Source organism: Conger conger, chromosome 1 (genome assembly GCF_963514075.1).
Source record: "Conger conger chromosome 1, fConCon1.1, whole genome shotgun sequence".
Lineage (NCBI taxonomy): Eukaryota > Metazoa > Chordata > Actinopteri > Anguilliformes > Congridae > Conger > Conger conger.
Window position 1 is genome coordinate 65,847,025 of NC_083760.1, and position 14,260 is coordinate 65,861,284.

The window sequence follows — 14,260 nt, forward strand, 5'->3', positions numbered from 1 at the left end:
AGCAGATCTTCCTTCATTCAGACATAGTGCAGAGCCATTAGACCAGCTTCCATCATACCTCATTCAGATACCTTCAAATAATTCCAATATAATTCACTTGAAATTTTCATTCAGGAGAAATGCTCATTTCTTTACAGCAGATGTCAATCCAATATTTTCCTGTGTTACATTGATTTGTTAAATAAAATGTAATCTAAATTGCATCCACCAGAGATTTCCAGCTGCTTTCCTTGAATTAACTCTGGGCTTCTTGATGTCTCCAGAAAAGAATTTGTGAGAATCGGATTATGAACTTTTGATTTCTTTACAATTTTCTTTCTTTTTAAATGTGCAATTCCTCAGTGCAAATGCATTTTGCTCATAGATCCAATCCAGGTTAAAAAAAGGTATGTCTGCCATTTGTTTTCATGGGGGGGAAAGGTGGTGGATAGCACAATTTGGCAGCTTCTTCTGCTGTAATTAGTTGAAGGTGTGATGAAGGTGTGATTGTGCACTTGGCAATTAGGAGGCTTTCACTCCCTTTAATGCATTCAATGATTGTGTTTTACATGGTGCTGTGACAATTTGATATTTTAAACAGTTATGCATTTTTTTTTCAACCATAGTATTTCTTCCTGTGTGTTGTGTCTGTATTCTGGAGTGTCTGTTTTAACTATATTGCAGTTAACCTGCCCCTCAGGGGCAATAGAGGCATTTATTGATTGATTGATAGATTTAATTGTATCAACAACATTCATGCAAGTAGATGATTTTTTTTGAGGGAATTAATTAGCTGATGACACAATAGACATACACTTGGTGTGTTGTCTGTGTATAATTGCATGTTTACTTATATACTGGGCATGATGCGATCAAATGATCTATGAAACGGCATATGCAAGTCAATTAAACTTTCCCAGATGAATCCAGCGTTGGACGTCAATAAAGTCCACTATATCTAGCCAATAAAAATATTTTTAGGTCATCTGCTTGGTGGGGCGCTACTTGTAAAGATCCCTGCCTTTCTGTGCTAAGTTTGTATTTGGGTTGTACATGTTAGCATGTTAAATCACTTACTGTTTACACATCCACAGCACAGGTTTGTTTTGTTTCATGATTTCATTAAATGTTTCAGGTGATCAGGATCAGACATGGATAGATAGAATAAATACACTAGCAGTGTCATTTTATACATTTTAAACATCCATCCATCCATCCATTATCTTAACCCGCTTATCCTGAACAGGGTCGCAGGGGGGTTGGAGCCTATCCCAGCATACATTGGGCGAAAGGCAGGAATACACCCTGGACAGGTCACCAGTCCATCACAGGGCACACACACCATTCACTCACAGACTCATACTTATGGGCAATTTAGACTCTCTAATCAGCCTAATCTGCATGTCTTTGGACTGTGGGAGGAAACTGGAGTACCTGGAGAAAACCCACACAAACATGCAAACTCCACACAGAGAGGCCCCGGCCGACGGGGATTCGAACCCAGGACCTCCTTGCTGTGAGACGGCAGTGCTACCCACTGCACCATCCGTGCCGCCACATTTTAAACAGTACAGTCTAATACATGTATCCAGTAAATGAAGGCACAATACACAGGAATGCATTAGAAGTGCCCCCATTTTAACCAGGTTAAAGCTACAGTACATGAGTAAAACCCGGCCCACCTTAACCATCATTAAACCAACCGTCCAATCTTTACAAGCGTAAAAAGTATGTTTGACGTATTTGGCCGAACTGAATATGCCCGTAAACAGGATTATTTTGTTATAATAAATGGTATGGCACTATCTACAGTATACAGACATTATATTATATATTCTTACCCCTTACAAAGTAGTGTATCCAAAATTTCTGAACATCTGCATGACACAAAAAAATGAAATGGAAATATAGTTAAACTGCAAATTCCAGTGTCTTCCTCCGTTCCGTTTTCACCGCAAATATAAAATTTAACATAATGAAAACCAGCCGTAAGAAAAAAAAAAAAAAAAAAGAAGTAGTGCGTTCATTCATTTAGTTATGACACATTTATTAATATTACCGCTGCTACTATATAAAACCGTGTCTGCATGTAGGTGCCATAACAGAGTAGTCAATAAATATTCCGTAGTTTCATAATGGCTGTTGAGCAAGCATGTACTAAAAACCGCCGTTTTTACGGCACACTGGTAAGACTATTAAAATATTACCGTGCTGTGCGTCAGCACCCTGGAACACCCGATCCCACACTGTTACACTCAGCACAAGCACTAAAAACGGATAAAAAAAGCAGCTTCAGCACAAGAAACTCCCAAGCAGGCACACAAAGCGAAAAACTGACTTAATAAATAAAGAAATGTGTGGCATAATAAATGAGAATAGAGCGATAAGTGCTTCACGAGGGAGTCATTTGTTGAAGGTCAACGCTGAGACTTTGCTTAGGAGAACTCATGATGATAATGGAGGACTGATCTATGTGACGATTCCTCTATCTGGCTCCAGATCCAAGGTGACTCGGCTCAAACGATAAACGTTATTCATTTATAGAACTGGATATTTAATTAAGCAAAGCACTAAAAGTGAAGATCACCGCTCATAGACACTGCAGCAATGCCCCCTTGCTTTCATGAGCATGCATTAATTTGAATACTTGTCTCAAAGCCCTGGCTCTCAAAGTCTGATGCAGTGTTACAGATATGTATACAATAATTATGCATTTTAAAATGGTATGTATTATGCATTCAAATAATTATGCATTTTAAAGTTAAGTAAATTATTTTATCATTGCTTAAATGATTAATTGATTAATTTATAATAGATTTCGATGGATTATCACCGATGAGTTAAGATACTTGCTATTCTACATCCATACTGTGGAATTCACACTATATTGTACGACCCACTTAGACTATCTTAAAAGCTGCACTGAATGCCACCCCAATAAGTAAGGTATCCTGTACAGTCAGTCATTTCAAATTAAAGCCCAACAGGGCGGTACAACCCGAACACAAACCGTCAGGGTCAACACCCTGAAGGGGCTAGTCTTAAAACAATTTAAAACATGCTGTAAAGTATCCTGCTGATACCATGGCTACTTGGAAAATGAACAATCTGTCAAAATTAGATTTTTATTATGCATATTTGTACACTTGTAGCTTCCACCACAAAATGGCTAAACCATAAAACTGCTTTTAGTATCCTAGCAACCACACAGAAGCTAAGGGGCATTTTTGGATAGGGATGGCCAGGCTTCACGCGTCCTATAGCATGATCAGCTTTATACATTTGCCTTTCCTTCTTTCCAAGCTTTTTCCTGAATGGCCTGACAGTTAACTGTAACATTAGATACTGACACAAGAGTGCATTCTGACTTGTCGACTTGGCTACGGAATGCAGAATGATGTCATCTGCTATGAGACAGTGGTCATCATTGAGAAATAATAACCACTCGTTGACCAGATCAGAATCCAGACCCCAACAAAGCTGTGGTTAGAGCTTTTGACCTCAATTACAGTAGTCTGTACCCTTTAGTCATCATAGCCATGACTGAGTCACCATTACCATCAAGTGTGAAAGACCATATCTGTACTTGTACTTAGCCCTTTCACAACAAACCATTCCAGCTTAATCTTCAGCTTTTTAAAAGTTCCCATTCTGGGCGTTCGGAAATAGGGCATCATGTACTCAATGCACTTTTTAGTTTGCCTTTTCCCTGCCCTTGTTTAGATGAATAAGCAACCAAAAGTTTCATGCTACAGAAAGTACACATCCACACACCCTGATGTTGAGTAAGCATATTTATCCCAACAGTGGCATTTTATCTTTGTTTTTACTCCTATCATTTGTCCTGATTCCAGTTCTCTATTTGGAGCTGTGTGCGCACGCGAGTGTGTGCGTGCGTGCGTGTGTGTGTGTGCGTGTGCTGGAGGGGGTGGAAACAAAGGGGAACAGAGCAGTAAAAATCTTGAAACTGAGCAATAGGGGTTTCTCCATCTCCTCCATCTCACTGATTGCATAGTCTTTCTCCACCGTGTCAAACTTTTGTTTTTCTCAGCAGTTTTTTTTCAGCCAGCAGGAGGCACCATGGGGGGTTAGTTTGCTTTTCAAATCCCTTTCTTCCTTTATCTGTAGCCTCCTTGAGAGTTGACAGCTAAAAGAACAAACAGAAACCTTCACAAAGGTACATATGGAACAAAGAACGAGGTAGCTACATCACAAGGATCGGTTTTGTAGACCTGTATATAATTAAACTACACAAATCAAAGAGTGCCGTAAAGTTTTTAGTTACTCTTGCATCTTTGTAGTCCTTACGCTTTGAAAAATGTTGAATGGAAACATTTTCATTAAAGCACAGAACATACAGTAGAAGCAGTGAACGAAGTGTAGTGTTCAATGGACGAAGACTTTCCACCTGACACTGATAAACACCAACAAGATTTGGAACAACCTTAAGAAGTGTTGCTACAATGTTGGTTGTAGTAGTAATGATTACCGATTAATGATTAACTACACTCTCTGGGGATCCCTTATTCACAGACACAAACAACAGACACGTATGTAGCTCTCAAGAGCCAGCGCACATTTCAATCAACATATTTATCTTCTTTCATCAAAGTGCAAGCCTTCAAATTGCCAAAGGTCCAAACGTTACACGACCATAGTGAAGCTCTATCCCATTTCAGTACAATAACTGACAGAACAGGAGCAAGAAGTGAATATTCTGCCAAGGATTACCAAAATCAATTGTAACATACGTAATCCGCTGAGATGTTGGACGGCACTGTGAACAGAAATACTGGCTGCCGGGTATACATGCATTTCAGAGAACGCGTGTGCTAGTCTGCACTCACCCAAATTCATCAATAGTGTTGCCATGACAGGATGAGTCTACAAATACAACAGAAAAACATGGCGATAAAAATATGCAAAACTGTGTCTATACTTAAATTCCTCATTATTCTCAGTGTGAGCACAGTAATCCAACCTGAGATTGACAGTCATACAGGCACACAGACAGATGCAGATACAAAAAGCCTAGCTATAGTTATTTTCCAAACACAAGAGGCAGAGAGGGGGGTGAGAAGGGGGAGAGGAGAAGTGAGATACTGTCTGTGCTTCCCTGCTGTGATTTGGAACATTCATGTTCAAAGCACTGAGGATTGCCACACTTGCACATTGGCTCAAAAATAGACTGGTGGTAATTTATTTAACTGGCGGTTGAAGAGAACGCCTTTACTCCATCTGCTCCACCACAGCATGCAGGCTGCAGGAATACGTACCACCTGCGCACTTGAGGATAACGAAAAACAAAATGGCTCAGCACTTGTTTTGAGGATTTTAAAGCGATGATAAATTATGGGCCTTATCTATTTATCTAAACGCTTAGCATCGCTGGGGATTGATCGAAGATCTAATCCCATTTTTTACCCACAATTTGGAATGTCCAATAATGCACACGGTGAAATGCTCATAACAATCTGTTGTCGATTGGGGAGCATGTACTACTTTCTAGAGAAGCAAGCCATACCACCGGCTGGCTACCTCTTATGTTGCAGTTCGCAAACTGTGCTTGCACAGACATGAGAATCTGAGAGAGACCATTAATGTGCACCTCACATCCTGACATCTTATCTGACCCAGACATCCCTTCTGAATGTAGCTGTCCTATCCCAGGGCTACATTAGACCCAATTATGCATCCAGCTATGGGGCTGACCATGGGGCCCATTATAACAATGACAAGAAACATGGACATCCATAAATGGTCTAACTCTCTTTTCAGGAAGTTCACTGAGGCAGTGTACAACACTGTAATTTTCTGCTAAAGTTTGCATGGTAATTATTCTTTTAGAGGGTGTGAAGTGTGTGGATTCTAAGTCCCTTACAATTCCATTATGTAGGAAAACAAACATTTACATTTTATTGTGAGCATTTTACTGAAATAAATGAACAGAAGAGCATTATTTCAATGCATATGAACATCACAACAACAACTAACCATCAAGACAAGAATACAATTGCAAATTTCTCTCTTAGCAGATAACCTTGCATCTATTATCTTGTCCTATTAAGGTATCATGGCAATAATCTTTGCTAACGAAACAACAGAAGAACACATTACATTTGAACCCACCACCCACTAATGACTGTCTGAAGTTCCATAACCGGTCTGCCACACAACAGGTAGGAGAATGCTTGCTATAACTTCATTTTAAATGTATGTGGTCTACAGTGGTGAGGTGGGGGGTAGAACCCCTAACTCCTTATTAAATGATAGATTACAGTCAGGAAGAAAGATAGGGAAAGCAGAGGTAGTCTTACTGTATGCGCCACCATTTTGCCTCCGCTAGGATGGGAGGTGTTTCTCCCTAAATACAATATTGCACTCTGTACTAGCCTCTTGTTTTCTGGTTCTCATGCCACACAGTAATTCCCTCCCTCATTCTCTCATTATTGCACCCTGCAGCATGTTTCTGGTCCTTCAGCGTCTATCCTTCCTCATTTCAGTCCCTCTGCCCCATTTCTAGGGAGTTTTCAGTTTGTTCCCAAATTTGGTTTATTCTGCTGTTTTTGTTAACAGAGCATTGAGAATTGCTGACTTTTCATAGCTTAGCCCTTGAGATTTTCATTAATAAGTAGTATTTGGTGAATTCTGAACTTGGGGACATTCTTAATATTTCCTTGTTGCTGGAGCAGTACTTAAGAAAAACATTGACAGGTAAAAAAAAAACCTATCCTTCTGATAGGTTTTTATTATTTAAGCAGTCTAGATTCACCACTCCACCCCCCTTCACCCATCTTCCTTCAAGGCAAGCTTTTATTAATTTATAAAGGATGCCAGCTGCTTCTGCAGATTCATTACCCAAAGAGAACCAGTGGAACCCAGTCAAAACCCTGTGGACCTCCTGGGCTTTGCTCCAGCCACACCAACACCAACATACTGGAGCTAACTGCCTCAAACGTTAGTGACAGCCAGCTAATTAGACAGGTTACTTTTTATTCATATTCATATTAACTTTCATATTAGGTTTCCGTTTACTGTGCACACCTTAAAGATTTGACACACTTCACCTGGTTCTGTGGTAATATTGTGCACCATATGTGAGCTAACACAAGCAATGGCCTATGGGATGTTCATTAAAGGTGAGCAGTGATATTTAGTGAAATGTGAATAGGTTTCAGAAGTGGTACTGCATCAGCAATTTTAGCACGGCTCTGCACATTTTACATTTCTTGAGCCCAGCGCAGATGTTTTACCCTTTAGTAAGTCACTCTGTATAGGAGCATGCAGTGTAATGTAGTCGGTCTTTTGCACCTTAATATCCTTGTCTCATGGCACATTGACAATTTTGACAACACTAACCAAAAAATTAACTGTGACAGGATGTGACAGGGGCATTCCTCTTATACATCATTTTAAGAGAAATCGAGGAATCGCATTTATATGAATCATTGTTTCACAGCCTGAGGGGCTCTTAGCATTCCATGCATAGACTGTGTGGTTCAGGTAGGAGTTTCTGCATCACATAGCTGGAAATTAACCTTTGGTCTGATTTTGACACCAATATAAATTTTGCTCCATATCTTTTGGCTGTGATTGTTATCGAAGAGAGAACACAGAAAAATCATTAATCGAAAGCTTAAATTCTCTTCAGCATATATAGGATTGATTACCGATTCTGTATGCGCTGAACACTGTATCCCTGCCTCGGAGGAGATTTGAATGCTGACTTTAGAACACAAAAAAAAACTCACACTCAGGGAAAAAAAAGGACTGACCTTAGATGAAAAAAAGTTCTTTGTTCTTACATAGTAAAAAAAGAACAAACAATGCACGTTTCAGCATGACGATGCTTGTGCGCATCTTTTCTTCCTTTTTTTTCTGTTGTATGTATTTAAATACGCAGCTCACAGCACTTCCTCTGAACATGCGCTGAGATTACCTAAGTGAGTGATGTGGAAGTTAGGTATGCATGATGTGTAAATTGAGCTCAAGATTGGTGCTTTAATTACAGCATTAGAATGACTGTGGCAGAAGAGGGCCAAGACCTGAGCTTGGTGTGAACATCCCTTTATCTCTCCGACTAAGTCCTGTGTGGATCCCAGAAGCCTAATCTTTCACTCCCTGACTGTACAGGATTTATTCATCACTTGTGCTCGTCAGTGCTGCGTAGTCTGGCATTCATCCGGCATTCATCCTCACCATCCTCAGTGTGGAAGCCAGAGAAAAAGAGGGTTCGGACGAACGATGGGAGTGTGAGGCTTACTGAAACCACACCATGCACGGAGCTACCATGTGCTGCAAATAATGATATGGGTTTTAACAGGATTGATGATATCTTGATAGAACGCATATCTTGTGTTATGTATGCTGTTCAAGTAACTGCATCTGCTTTACTTCCTAAAATTGAGAAAATGTATGTTACTTTATTTTTGACTTACCACAATCAAACTAGAGTGAAAGCTTTTTAATATTTAAGATTCGTTTTCACTCTTTATATTGACTAAACATTTATTTGTGACTTGGAGGTTATCTTGAAGTTGGGGAGGTTATCTTGACTTCTATTAACTGTCCATAGAAGGCATTTGTTGGCAACATATAAACCTGGCTATCTACAAGCACAGCTACAACCGACTATCAATATTACATTACATGTAATGTATTTGGCTATTTCTTACATGTTATTTCTAATTGACTTACAGTTGATCAGACTAAGCAGGAGACAATCCTCCCCTGGAGCAATGCAGGGTGTGCGGATCTTATTGTGGCTACACCGGGGATCGAACCACCGACCTTGCGGATCCCAGTCATGTACCTTAACCACTACGCTACAGGCTGCCAATATAGTGCTTAAAAGTCAGTTTTCATTCAACTAACAAGCTAATGTTTAAATGGAAGAGAAACAAGTAAATAAATACTAAATATCACAGGAAAATGTTCACAGCAATTCAATTGTGGGTCCTGGTCATGGGCCAGCTGTATGTATGTATGTACACTCACTGAGCACTTTATTAGGTTGACCTGTACACCAGCATGTTAATGCAAATACTTAATCAGCTAATCATTAGGCAACACCGAAATGCATAAAAGCATCGTCAAGAGCTTCAGTTATTTTTCAGACCAAATATCAGAATGGAGACTTTGACCATGGAATGGTGGCAGAGAGGGTGGTTTGAGCATCCCAGAAACTACTGATCTCCTGGGATTTTCACACACAACAGTCTCTTGAGTTTGCAAAAAAACAAAAAAAAAAAAACAGTGAGTAGCAGTTCTGTGGGCAAAAACACATGGTTAAGGAGAAAGGTCAGAGGAGAAGGGCCAGACTGGTCAAGGGCTGACAGGAAGGTGACAGTAACGCAAATAACCACACCACACATACAGTGAAAACACTGCAGGAATTGCGTGATGCAATCATGTCAAACAGACTCCCAAAGGAATGTTTTCAACGTCTTGCGGAATTTATGCCACAAAGAAATTAGGTTGTTTTGAGAGCAAAGGGAGGCCCTACCCAGTATTAGTATAGTGTTCCTAATAAAGTGCTCAGGGAGTGTACGCATGCATGAGTGTGAGTACACAGTTTTATGCAACACGGGAATTAAGAAGAAAATGTGCCTTATTCATTTTTATTTTTAGATGGTATTTTGTGATCTCTGTGGTGTCAGTCGCTCCCCAGCTCGGCAGTGCTTGGCTGTTGATGACAGCGCTCCGCTGACAGTCATCACATTGACTGCAAAAGAAAGTCTCCCGCCAACGTTTGGCCCTCAGCGAAATGAAAGATGGTGCGGAGAATGACGCGACAATAAATCAACACACCGAGTAGGCGTGCCACAAATCTTTAATTTTCTGTCGTTCACTTGTTTTAAAAGAACAAATCTGTCACAGGAAGGCAATACTCAGAGTAGAGAAGAGCTTTTTAATCAAAGTAGAGACACACTCCTTATTCTTTCCTGGTCTGTCTGATGTGCAGCTGTTCTTTCATTTGCTCAGGAGCTACTGTACACTTCATTACCCACAACCAATATATATATGGAATAGATATGTGGAATTCTGAGATTAATTTTCTAAAAACATTTTTCCACTGTGTTGGGTACTGTGGGATGAAGAAATAAAATTAGCTGAGCCCCCTGCTTCCAGTAAGATTAACTGTTGAGTTAAATGTTCACAGGCACCTGCAATATTATCAAAGAACAAAGTATACGCTCACATTCCTTCACCCCAACAGGGATTCTTTCATTTCTTGCTTTCAAATTCAAATAATCCCATATTTAAGATAGTATAACAAAATGTTTCATGTGCCAGAACAAATGAAACTGAATAATCTTTCCCTACCTCCATTTCCAACAGGATATAAACAATGTAAACACATTTTTTAAATATGTAAAGGAAAATAAATACCTGTAATGTATCAGTCTACACTCTCTCTGGATGTGCCAGTTTCATGTGTACCGAGTGTCCTCTACCGAAGGAATTATTATTATTTTTTCCCAGGTAGTTTTTTCACCCATCTGGAAAATCTAGGAACAACACTAATTAGGAAATAATTATGAAAGGAGAACAATGTTTTTCTTTTTCACCCTCCCTCAAGTGTCCCTCCCCTCATCCGTTCTCTCCCTGTCTCCGTGCATGCCTGTATGAAGAAGTCAGCTTTCAGTCCCTGAGTGATGGCATATCCTATTAAATTACTGTCAGAACTGTATATTTATTGCACTGCACTCACATTTTAATTATATTTCTGCTGGAAAATGTTTACATGGCAGATGAAATGGTTTAGGCCGTGGAGTTGTGCCAGCAGCATTAATGTGGATTCACACAGACCCTGACCCCTGTACTCTTGCGAGTTGATGGAGGACATGAAGGGAGTACTAATAGACACAATATTTGCTCCAACAATGCACAGCCTCTGTTACAGACTTGCAACTCAGCCCAACTTCCATGGAAGAACATTCTTATCATGGCACAATAAGCTAATTGGATGCACCCAATGCAAATACATGAATATTTTAGCTAATGGGTGCAGCAACACCAAAGTATTGTCAAAGAAAGTAAAGTTGAAAGGATTCAGTTATGTTTGGGTTTTTAGAGGGGGGGAATATGTCTCTGATTGGGCCAGGCAGAAATCTAGTTAGCTGATCAGCTATGTAGCCAGCTAGCAAGGTATCTGACTAGGCTATCTATCTAGCCGGCTAGCTAGTGGACTAGGCTATCTATCTAGCTGGCTAGCTAGTGGACTAGGCTATCTATCTAGCCGGCTAGCTAGTGGACTAGGCTATCCATCTAGCCGGCGAGCTAGTAGACTAGGCTATCCATCTAGCCGGCTAGCTAGTTGACTAGGCTATCCATCTTGCCGGTTAGCTAGTTGACTAGGCTATCCATCTGGCCGGTTAGCTAGTTGACTAGGCTATCTATCTAGCCGGACTGGGTCATCAAATGGACTCACCAGCTACTTATGTAGATAATCAGATGTGTAACGTCAATGCTACAGATGAGAGCAACATATTCATTTGTCACATGCAGTGCCAGTGTGGCATAATATAATGTTTTTCGGAAGACAAACAAGCTAGCTAATTTTACGAAAATAATTCAGTATATAGCACAAGTTACTCAATGTGAAAGGGTTAAACTGGATAAGTGAGTAACTTGTGTTCACAATTCTTTAAAAACAGTTTGGTTTACATAACAAGAATAGAAGTAGCACACAAACATTTCTAACAAAGGTAGTTCTGGCAGACCTCAGCTCAGCAGGAAAACCTGAATAACACTGACAGAATAGAGCCACCTCACCATCCATCAGCCTTCCAAAGAGAGCTGCTGTGTTCACATTGGATCCATTCATCCACACATACAGTGTGCCACTTCTCTTCCATATCTACTGAGTGATGACATGGTACAGAAAATAGAGTGAATGAACTGGACCACCATTCTTCATTTACAGAAAGCGCAATGTTGGATATCATACAGCAAAAATAGTATAAATAACCTAATAATCTCCAAATAACCACAGATTTTCATATTACTTGATATACAAAATTATTTCACTGTAAAACATGCCAAGACGCCCATCTTGATTCCTTGAAATCAGTGATGGAAGCTTGTTAGAGGTTTACTCCACAGGAGGGGAACCGCCTAATTGAATTATGCAGTTTCCAAAATGCATGTAAGCTCATATGAAACTGTGAAAGATACCCAACATGAGGCTGTTTTCTAAAGACATTCTTAACAACACTAATACTGATAATAATATATATCTGGGTTCTCCGTTATCACATCACAAAAACGGACAAAACCTACAGAGCACTCTCAGATGCCTACTCATTTTATTATAATACTTTATGGAAACTCAAGATCAAATTAATCTTAGGTATGGGAAGCTGCAGTTCTGTATATTACGCATTCACTCACACATACAGGTTAGGAAAGATGTTGAATGCAGCAAGTTCTTCCAGATTCTCTTTCATGAATATTGAAGGAAAGGGGAAACATTTTTCTTTTTTTTTTACACATTGTCTTCAATAACAAGCATACAAATTACAAATCCAAGTCATCAATTTTTCATAACACGGTCGAATACCTGGTTGAAATTCTGAAAGAAAGATTGGCTTTCATCCCTACAGACAATGCAATACACTTCTCTTTTGATGTGGGATGACAGGAGCTAGGGGGAGTGAGATGGAAAAGTGCAAAACTGCATCGTGGAAAGATGTGAAAACAGCACCTGGGAAAGGCTGACCTCCACTACATGTGGGGGGGGGGGGGGGGGATAACGGGGAGGCCCTTAACTCAGAAGCCCCCAGTGGCCCCCTCATTGTATGATGGAATTCAGCCTGCTCAAGGTTTCGGAAGGAGACCCTGTTCACACACTACAAAAGAAACCATACAATCAGGTCACTAAGCAACAGACCGAGATTCCCCCCAGATAAATGCAGAAACTGCATTTCTCTTCTGACTGTGGGAGTGAGGTCACCTTCTGTAGCGGGCAGATGAGCCAACGCAACCACAGGTAGTGAACCCAAAAATGGAAACATCGGTGCTCCAACCGGGAAGGTTTATGGTTTATGTATATATCACAGCCTTCTCAGTCATGAGATTTTCATGGGATTTTCTGAAATGAGGACAAACACAGCATTTCCACTTCCATCAACTGAGTGTGAGTTCATTGACCTTACCATAGAAATCTGATTGTTGTTGTTGCGCACCTATTATCGACCACCAACAGGGGGGACACATACCGACTACCTAACGTTTCTATTCACATTATTTGAGAGAAGTGAACACCATTACGAATTTAATTGTAAAAGTCCTCTAAAAATACACATAATAAGCTCTCTACATTAAAAAAACTACTTCATACATTTACATTTCATAATATTAATATGACTTTGTTTACAATATTAACATTACACTTACTGTACAACACGTTTGGAGTTCCCTAATCGCAACGATTCATTAGGCTTCTAGGTTAGCTTGGTTACGATAATAGGTGCTCAAACTCTAATCCTCCTCAACAATTCCTGATGCTTGTAGACATACCAGTGTGTATAGGCTTGTACTAGTGACACCTGCAAGCCATATTAAATGGCTTTTCATTGGCCTTTGCATTTTGTTCAATATCTGATGTACAAATCTACAGAAAATCAACATTTTTTTATTTTTATAAGCACATCAAGCTTGCAACAAACTGGGACTTGGGTTCATTCAACATTTGTCATGAAATCAGACTTGCAACTCAGATGTTTCTCTTTTTCTTAATCTTATTAAACACAGTTTGTGAGTTCATGAATTAACTTTATCTGAACAAAAAAAAAAAACATTTAATTTGCGAAAGCCAAGTCAAATGTTGATTGAAACCACCTCAAGACTAATTTATTTAGCCATATTTTCTCCTTTGACACTTAATCTAAAGTGCGTTCCATCTTCACAGTAGGAGGAATAATCACTCCCAGTTGCACTCCAATGTCTTCCTTACACCCTCAGGACACATATGCTCATTCTACAAGCAACATGCATCAGACTCATTGAAATTAATGTTGCGGTGGCCTCGGAATTACTTATTTTTAAAATGGCACCTGAGAGCTCTGTTCTCTGCGTCAAATGCATGGCAGCAACCCACTGTTCCCTAGCAACCGACTGAGAGGTGGAGAGAAACATGCTTTCATGCATGTACTGTAACATGTAAGGAATGACCAAAAGGACAGGCACAACACGTGAATGCAGAGAACCTGAATGCAGGATTTAAGACAGAAATCCATGAGACTGTGAGCTGACGTGATCCAGTTCCACCCAGAAT

At 39.9% G+C, this 14,260-nt stretch overlaps 1 protein-coding gene across 4 annotated transcripts in view; it reads right to left on the reverse strand.

Annotated features, from left to right (window-relative positions):
• Window positions 1–14,260, reverse strand: part of samd12 (sterile alpha motif domain containing 12) — a 55,629-nt gene that overhangs the window by 3,151 nt on the left and 38,218 nt on the right. The gene's annotated exons all lie outside the window — the stretch shown is intronic.